Below are 10262 nucleotides of genomic sequence, written 5' to 3'. Positions count from 1 at the left end.
TAAAGAAAGCACTAAACCTAAATGGACCTGCATGCCCACTTGTGACCTGAAAATAAAGATTTCCAGGAATTGAAGCAGATGACAGCTGAATGAGTCAACTTTCCCAAGATGATCAGGCCAGACCTGTATACCTTCTTACCCTAACTAATTCTCATTTTTCCTCCACGCTCTCTTTCTTGGAAAGATAATACCCTTACCTACATTTCACAATCCCTTGCCAAAGTGGGAAACCTTTCAGAATGTTAGATCTAACAAAAATTTTTGTCTGTTTATGTCAGAGACCTCTTGGCCTTACCTATAATCAATTTCCCCTCAGTCTTAGATGACACTATTGATTATACCTTCAAGCCTATGGATGTTACCTATCAGGTTATGCTATTATGACCAGATGCTCCCATACCTTGTTACAACCTTTCCCCAGCTGTAACTGTACTAACTTAGCTGAACCCCTTCTTCTTTGCCAACAGTACAATCTTTGCTTCCCCACGTTATTTTCCTTGTCTAATTCCTGTCTTGTTACACTCGAGGGAAATGCAAATAGGTTTATGACTCTGCAGTTTTTAGAAAAGACCCCTTTAAGAAGAGATGGCATCTTACAAAATGTCTTCCCTACTCCGCGGACACATGGCTTAAAAGGGCCAATCAGAAAATTTCAGCTAATGAATTTATAAATAATCAGACCTTAACTGAAGTTCTCTGCATATCACCTCTATTTATTTATTTATTTGCAGTGGACAGCATTGTCCATGGTCACATAAATGCTTAGATAACTGGTAACTTGGAAGTCAGTGCTTCTTGAGACATTTAATAGTCCCTGTTAACACCCATAACAACTCAGAGGCTTCCCATTGATTCACCTTATTAGACCTCATAGCCACCCTACGTGGGAACTTTGAGGAACCATACATGATTTCTGGTTTGCCCTATAAGAAAGCTTTTCTCCTTCAGTGGAATAAATGCTAATGAAAACATGATCAGAGATTGCTCCCTATCATTGGGATGGCTATTTAATTCTGTAGACAAAGCAATAGCAGCCCAACAACAACCACTTCACTCATTGCCTAAAGTAGATTTAAACAATCACCAGGCCTTTGATTATGTACTTGCTGAGCAAGCAGATGTGTGTGTCATAGCAAATACAACCCATTGCACATGGATAAATTCCTCTGGAAAAGTTAGAAATTCAGTTACACAATATCAGGGAACAAGCACACTGTTTAACAAATTCCCCCTGACACGTCATTATATTTTGATATATTTAGTTGGTTACCTTCAGAAAAGATGGGCACTGGCTCTTTGTCTTGAGGGTTTTTGTCAGTCTTCTGCAGGTGAAAATTTTGTGGGAGGGTTTCAGTAGAATAAAGCTTTCAGGTGTGTTTTACATAAGCTGATGCATCAAAATGAGCTTATAGAGGAGTTTGGGATTATTCTTTGGTCTGTTTTACTGTTTTGCTTTTATCTTGGGTCTGTCTGGCTTTAATCGAGTTTTTGTTATTTGTTCCCCTGACTTTATTTGTCCTTGGGTTTAAGCGGCACAAATGGCATTAAGCCATTTGTTTCTCTCTTCTCTCTCTCTCTCCCTGCCCAGGGTGATTTAAGCCATGTATTTATTCTCTGTTTAGTGAGGAGAGGTAGAAACCATTCACTCTCAAGCATCCTTGGTTAGGGAAGATAAGGTCTTACAATTCACTAGCTGGCTGTGAGTTTTCAAACTGCTTGGCCCTGTTTGATTTTCTTGTCTCAGTTTCCCCATTCCACTCCCCAGAAATATTCCTAGCTCCCCACTATCCTTCCTCAGTTCTTCTAAACAAATTTGTACTGAAACAACGTAATCATTTCGAGTACTATGTGCAGGGCACATAGTTCACTGACACAACTGGAGCAATCTATAATTAAATCAAAGCCCAGCTTGTCAAAAATTATAAGCTAATAAATAACATTAGGATGCAATCCATAGGAAAGTATTTGAAAACAAAGTGTCCTGTGTAAAATGAAGTCGCAGCACATAAATGCATGCAAAGTTGTGGCTGACATCCAAAGGCGGTCACTCTCACGTTTGTACTCTTGCTCTGAGGGGAGATATACTTTCTATCTTTTGATTCTTACTTGCTTTGGATGAAAAGCAGCTGGTCTACACACCTGGCCAACACTCCCCAGGTTCCCCAAATGACAACCTAATTACTTACACTAACTGGATTTTAAATTTTACTTAATTTAAGTTAATAAAAACAATTTTAAAAAGTTGTATGTGGCTAATGGTGACCATACCGGACAGAGCAGTTCAAGATACTAGCAAATGGATTTGAAATCATCATGCCTGGATTTCAGGATACCCCTCCCCAACAAGTTCCACAGAGAAGGAATTACAGGAGCATGAGTGTTCACAGTATCACCGGGGAGATCACGATCGGGCACTTTCCACCTGCCATTCCCTGACCTCCTCCTTGTGGGCAGAGGCAGCCTCTTTCAGTAGCACTTTCATACGAAACTGCCCCTTTCCTCTGGCAGTTGGGACAGTTCTGGCCAAAGACTCATGAAAGAGAGTCTCATAGTGAATTTCTGAGGCCGTATTTTCTCCTCTGATAAAAAAGAACAATAGTTAAGAGAAGACTTTTTTCTTTTTTTATGCCGGGAGCCTATTGACACCTTCTGGTTACTGGCAGCTATGTTGCGACCATGAGGGAACAGTGAAGAAGCAGCGGCTTAGCGAAACATCATAAAGCAGCTGAATTCCATTCCAGAATCACCTACATGTGGATTTGTTATTTGTGAGAAAAAGAAATGTCTATTGTTTAAGCCACGTTTCATCAGTATTTTGTTGCTTATGATCCTTAGCTCCCACGCTGAATGACATCCTAACATTTCTGATGGAGGGTAAGGATGTTTAATTTCATGGCATTTCAAGAAATGTGTAAATGTGGGAGCAGGAAGGAGGACAGAGGAGAGATGGGAGATGCTTGAAAGAAATATCAACCCTCTTTCGACTGTTCCAGAAGGGAACTTCGGGACACAAGGCATGATACAGCTCTAAGCTGGGATAAAATGGTATGACTGCAATGGGGATCTCAGAGTGTGACCAGACAAGAGCGAAGAAGGAGAGATAAGACTGGAAAAATAAACAAGTCAGATCTTGGATGGCCTGAAAGGACATACTAAGGGTTTTGGACTTGTTTCCAAAGACCTTAAGAATCCATTGTAAGTTTTAAGTAAAAGACAGGATTGTATTTACATTTTCAAAAGATCATGCGGGCTTCAAGTAAGGTAGAGGATGGTTCGAAATGGGGCAAAACTAGAACTTGAGAGATCAGAGAGAAGACATCCTATCAAGAGGCCATGATGTCAACATTGCGTAGTACCCTGCATGCTAACTTTGATCACCTCATATTACAATCATCTGCTCAGGATACCTCTGTTGAATGTATATGACAGCAAGTTTCTTCATGGAACTTGCCAGGTTAATTTCAGCAGTTATAAGATAGTAGCAAGATAGGCCATATCTTTTCCCAGACTCCCCTTTCCCACCATGCCCACCTCCCCCCAGGAGACTCTAGGAACCTAAAGAACTTGTCCAATATCAAGGTCTACTAAATCGATAAGGAAAAGGGTGTGGAGTCAACTTAGAGAGAAAAAAATAGACAGGTGCACATAATAGGTACCAGAAACAAACTCACCCAATATCGAGGAACTTGATATCTAATGTAAGGAGAAGAAAAGTATACATCAATAAGGAGAGTGGGCACAACCGGTAAGACATGGAAGAAGAGTGAAATCAGATTCAAATCTCCTAGCAATTATGAAAATTGGTGCCTCGTGGATCAAAGATTAAATGCGCAACACAAATATATTAACTGTTTTGGAGCAGACTATAGCATAATGTTCTCAAAATCACATAAGAGTTATTTAAAAAAACCCCAAACAACTGTTAAATTTTATCAATTCGAAATTAGAACTTCTCTTTTTGAAAGGACATTGTAAAGATGTGAAAGGAAGCCCTTTCTGGCACACAGAGCTAGGGAAGTTTTAGTGTGTAGCATTTTTTTGTGTGCACATATTTCTTTATTTCTGTTATATCCTTAAATGTCCTTAACATTTTATATTTATTCCCTAAAAACTGAGCACCTAAGACCTACATAATATACATCTCACATCTTTCTTTGGCACATATACCTGAGAAATCAGCTCATAGCCTTATCAGAGCTCCCTGGCATGTTACTAGTTGTTTCTCCCTTGCTGCCTTTAAAATGCGCCCTTTGTCTTTAAATTTAGCCATTTTGATTATGATGTGTCTGGAGCGGGTTTCATTAGGGTCATCTTGATTGGGACCCTCTGTGCTCACTGGACTTGCATGACATTTTCCCTCACCAAGTCAGGGGAGCTTTCTGTCATTACTTTTTCAAACAGGTTTTCTATCCCTTGTTCCTTTTCTTCTCATTCCAGTATCCCTGTCATACAAAGAGTATTATGCTTCATATTATCTTGCAGCTCCCTGAAACTATCTTCATTCTTTCTGAGTCTTTTTTTTTTTTTTGCTTTCTTTTTCTGTCTGCGTGTTCTTTCTTCCTTTTACTGCAACTCGCTGATTCGATCCTCTGCTTCATCTAGCCTGCTTTTAATTCCTTCCATTGTATTCTTCATTTCAGATATTGTATTCTTCATTTCCTCCTGGCTCTTATTCATAGAGTGTATGTGCTTTTTCGTGATGATGTAATTCCCAGTAAGGTCCTTGTAGTTTCCATAGAGTTCTTGTAGTTCTCACTGCGCTCCTTCAGCATCCTTATAACCACTCTTTTGAACTCTATGTCTGATAGATTGCTTGCCTCAATTTCATTTAGCATTTTTTTTCTGGGGATTCCTCCTTTCCTTTCTGTTGGGTGTTACTTCTTTTTCTCCCCAGTTTAGGTGACTCTTTTTTTAGTTTCTGTGTATTAGATCGATCTGCTTTGACTCCCTGTCTTCATGGGTGACCTTCTGTGGTAGGAGATGTGGGACTCAGCGGTGCAGTCTCCTTGATCTCCTGAGCTGCATGCTCTTGGTATAGAATTTATGCCCTTTACATGGGCTCTCTTATTGTAATTTGGTTTTGGTTGTTGTTGGGTCATTTTTGGTGGGTTCTTCCCTCCAGTGAGTTGACTGGGAGTCACGCTGCTCCCCCATGTCTTCCATGCTGTTGTCGGATGCCACCGGAACAAGATAAAACAACCCAGGCCAGAGACCACGGCTGTTGCGCGAGCACTGGAGGAGAGCAGGGTCAGTGAGAGCAACCTAGCAACTCCATCCCCTCCCAGAGTGGGGAAGTCTCAGAGGTACACCAAGAGAGGCCTGGATGCTTCAAGTTGCTGGGGCAATAAAAAGGCAGTAAGTGACACAAAACCGGAAGCATACCCCGGGTAGGGCAGTAGTCACCAATGGGGACAGTACCAGAGAAACTGGGGAGCCAGGTAACACCTGTAGCTGTGAGGATTGAGGGGCAGTGAATGGCCATGACCCAGACAGACTCTGGACTGGTCAGAGAGTCGGAATATGTGGAAAGCCGGGCACTTGCGAGGAGCAGCCGCTGGCACCCAAGCGGACTTTTCTCAAAAGATGATCTCACCTGAGGTGCAGGTTCCTCACATGCACACAGGGACCTCATACACGCAGCAGCCAGGCCAACAAAGAGGGAGGGGGGTGCAATTTGCTCCCACTCAGTGCACCTCACAGACCCATCAAAGAGTTGCAAAACAAAGTGAATTATCGGCTCTGGCCTGGTGCAATTGCGGGAAGTGGACAGTGCAGACTGCACAGTGCTCTGAGGACAAGGGCTGGAACCTGGGAACCTGTGGACATTGTAGCCCAGGCTGAGTTCCCAGTCTCGCAGAAGCACAGGAAATGAAAACAAATGGATCCCCAGTCCCCCTTTCCAGGAAGACCTGCAGAACCAGATAGGCAGGTTTAAAATTAGGAGGCTTTTTATTTTTTTCTCAAGAGTAGGATAATAAAGGACTTCTAGCCAAGATGGAGGCGTAGGTAGATACTGTTTGCCTCCTCACACAACCAGAAGAAGGACAACAACAAATTAAAAAACAAAAGACAGCCAGAACTGCCAGAAAATCAAACTGTATGGAAGCCTGACAATGAAGGAGTTAGAGAAGAAAAATTCACCCAGACTGGTAGGAGCGGGGAGCCGGGCAAATGGGGTGGAGAGGATGCCCAACAAGGCAGCAGCTGGAGGGCCATTCAGGCCATGAGGCAGCTGGCAGTAAGGCGGTCCCACATTTGCATGTGATATACCAGGAAGAACAACTGCGGAGTGAGACAGACTGTGCAACGCAGCGTTCCAGTGCTGGAAGAAAAGCCTTGAAACCTCGGCTGTAGTAACCTTTGTGGGATGCAGTTGCAGGAGAACTCCCAGCCTTGCAGGAGAGTTCACTACAGAGACCCAAGTGTCACAGAAGAATACAAACCCACCTACCCGGGAATAGCACTAAAAGGACCCAATTTGCTTGTGGGTAGCAGGGGAAGCGACTAAAAGCCAGATGAAATATGAGCAATTGTTATAGTTCCCTCTCTAACCCCTCCCCCACATACATTGCCACAATGCAGCGATGTGGCTTTCCCTGCCCTGGTGAATACCTAAGGCTCTGCCCCTTACAACATTACAGGAGCACCAAGACAAAGAAATATGGCCCAAATGAAAGAACAGATCAAAACTCCCCCAAAAATACAAGTGATGAAGAGATAGCTAACCTATCAGATGCAGAGTTCAAAACACTGATAATCAGGATGCTCACAGAAATGGCTGAGTATAGTTGTAAAATAGAGGAAAAAGGTAAGGTATACAAAATGAAATAAAGAAAAATATACTGGGAACCAAAAGTGAAGGGAAGGCAATCAGGTCTCAAATCAATGATTTAGAGCAGAAGGAAGAAATAAACATTCAACGAGAACAGAATGAGGAAAACAAGAATTCAAAACAATGAGGAGGGGCTTAGTAACCTCAGAGACAACTTCAAACATTCCAACATCTGAATCATAGGGGTGCCAGAATGCGAAGAGGAAGAGCAAGAAATTGAAAACTTATTTGAACAAATAATGAAGAACTTCCCTAATCTGGCAAAGGAAATAGATTTCTAGAAAGTCCAGGAAGCTCAGAGAATCCCAAAGAAGTTTGACCCAAGGAAGCACACACCAAGGCACATCATAATTAAATTAACCAAGATTAAGAATCTTAAAAGCAGCAAGAGAAAAGGAGACAGCTACCTACAAAGGAGCTCCCATAAGACTATGAGCTGATTTCTCAAAAGAAACCTTACAGGCAAGAAGAGGCTGGAAAGGAGTATTGAAAGTCATGAAAGGCAAGGACCTACATCCAAGATTACTCTATCCAAGAAAGCTATCATTTAAATTGAAGGGCAGATAAAGTACTTCCTGATAAGGTCAAGTTAAGGGAGTTCATCATTGCCAATTCCTTATTATACGAAATGTTAAAGGGACATATCTAAGAAAAAGATCAAAATTATGAAGAGGAAAATGACAACAAACTCACAACTATCAACAACTGAACATAAAAACAAAACCAAAAACAAAGTGAGCAAACAACTAGAACAGGAACAGAATCACAAAAATGGAGATCACATGGAGCATTATCAGCAGGGAGGGGAAAGGGGGAGATTGTGGGGGGAAAGTACAGGGAATAAGAGGCATACATGGTAGGTACAAAATAGACCCCCTGTGAGACAGGGGGAGGTTAAGAACAGTACAGGAAAATGAGGAAGCCAAAGAGATTATATGTATGACCCATGGACATGAACTTAAGGCATGGGGATGCTGGTGGGAGGGGCAGTTCAGGATGGAGGGGAATAAAGGGGAGAAAATAATGGGACAACTGTAATAACATAATCAACTAAGTATGTGTAAAAAATAAAATAATAAAGTTTATTTAAAAAATTTTTTTTAAATGAGTAAGACAGGAAGACTTGGAGCTGTGAGAAAACCTGAGATGGATCCAGAAAGAACTCAGAAGGCAAACACCAACAGCTGATATAAAGTTCACTTTGCTTAACTTCAGAACTTGAATTTTTTTTAATTTCTCATCTTTTCATATATTTAGGGGTTTTTTTTGAGTTTTGTTTGTTTTTATTGTTTGATCTTTTATTCTCCCTTTCATATTGCATTTTAATTTTTCTTCTTTCACTTTAGTTGTATTCCAAATAACACACTACTCTTACTTTTTATTCAGATTACATATTTTTTTTATTCATACTATTGTAATGCCAAATCCCACACAGCACTCTTTCCTGGTCTTAATCCATTTTGTGATTTTCCTGAGTTTTATTACTGTTGTGGTTAACTTTATTTTCTTTCACACCATGCCAAGTTTTTACCCCTTACTCTATTTCTCTTCCATCTAACCTCTCATAAGTGCTCTTCTTTCTTAAGTGAGCTCACATTGTTTTTCCCGTCTAATAAAGTCTTCTTTCTTTTTCACCTTTCATAAACAGTGGCTAGTTGAGTGAAATATCATAGTTATTGCTGTACTTCTTGAAAGGATCTCCTGTTTGTTCACTATTTGTTTGTACTTTAAATCCCATAGTATACTCTCCCACTGCCTTACTCCATTTCACCTTCTCCCTAACGCTGATCAGTTGAGTGAGGAATTTTATTTCATTGTTTTCTCTGTCCCTATTTTTTCTTTCTTTACTCCCCTCTCTCAACCTGGGCTCTACTTCTTACTCTTATTAGCTTGCTTCCCCCACCCTCTCAAAATCATTTTTCTTTACTGTAGACATCTTATACTCACTTTTTTCTTTTCTACAATATTCTTATTCCCTTTATTAAACTTCATTCAGCTGTCATTGTTATTAACTCTGCTGTGGCTTTTCTGCAATTTTGCTCCCGTTGGTCTAGTACCATTTCAGCTTTACCTAAACCTCATAATATACTCCACCTCTTCTTACCCCATTGTTCCCATTGCCCTTTTGTATTTTACTTACATTGTATGTTTTGCTATCTCTCTTTCTTCACCTTGGTTTTATCCTCTCTTTTAGTCATTTCATATTCTCTTTGTCTTATAATACTCACAATCTCTCTTCACCTTTATAAATCTTAGTTTAATTATGGTTGAGACTGCTGATGTAGTAGGGTAGTTTTTTTTTTGTCGGTATAAGTTTGATTATCTGGAAATACTACTCTGTTAACCAATACCTGTACAACAGCATATAAGACAAAGTGGGAGTTGAGAATACCAGATCAACAAAACAAATAAGCCAAATATAACCAGCAACATTGAAATAAAGTACAAATTGATAGTAACCAGAGGGGAGGATGGAGGGGGATAATGGTGAAAAGAAGGGGAAGAGTCATCAAGGAGCATGTTTAAAGGACCCATGGACAAAGCCAAAGGGGGGTAGGATTGAGGGTTGGAGGTGGAAGTGGGTGGGATGGAGAGGTTGGTGGGGGGAAGTGGAGATGACTGTGCTTGAACAACAATAAAAAATACAATAAAATATAAAAAAGGAAAAATAATTATGAGAGGGTAGAGGGAGAATAAAAAATAAGAGTAGGGAACAGAAGCAAGGTGAAGAAAGAAAAGAACATTTACATCATAAATAAAAAAGGGAGGGAAGAAGGCAAAATGGAGTAAGAAAAAGGAAGAGTATAATGTGAAGTTTTAAAAAAATTAAAATAGTGAAAAACTAGGAACAAAATTGAAGAAAAATATCCACCACAGGAATATCAATGACAAATAAGCAAAGATTAATACAGGCAGAAAGGGATTAAGAAAGAAAAAAAATGATTATAATATGTCTAAAGGAAAGAAATGCCATTTTTAGAGGACAGAGGGAGAAGTAATAAGAGTGAGGAATAAAAACCAGGCTAAGAGAGTGGGAAAATGAAATATAAAATGAAAAAAATAAAGGACAGGAGAAAGGCAAAATGGAGTAGGAGAGGTGAACAGTAAAATTTGAGATTTGAGATACAAAAATAGTGAACATCCAGGAACAAAATTTAAGAAATGCAACAATCACCACCATATCAACAATCAATGAACAAAGATTAATGAGGGTGGAGAGAGAATAAGGATGTTATAATAAAGGGAAAAATAGTGTGAAATGACTAATGGCAAGAAAAATGGTGTTGGGAGGCTGGAGGGAGGAGAAATAGTAAGAGTATGGAATAGAAACAAGTCATAGAAAGGGAAAAAATAAAATTAAAAAAAATAAGAAGAGGACAGAAGAAGGTAAGGTAGAATAAGAGAAGGGAAGACTAAAATATGAGATCTG

Source organism: Pteronotus mesoamericanus, unplaced genomic scaffold, assembly GCF_021234165.1.
Source record: "Pteronotus mesoamericanus isolate MK-2021 breed Mesoamerican mustached bat unplaced genomic scaffold, CSHL_Meso_final scaffold_54, whole genome shotgun sequence".
Lineage (NCBI taxonomy): Eukaryota > Metazoa > Chordata > Mammalia > Chiroptera > Mormoopidae > Pteronotus > Pteronotus mesoamericanus.
This window is presented reverse-complemented; position numbering follows the sequence as displayed.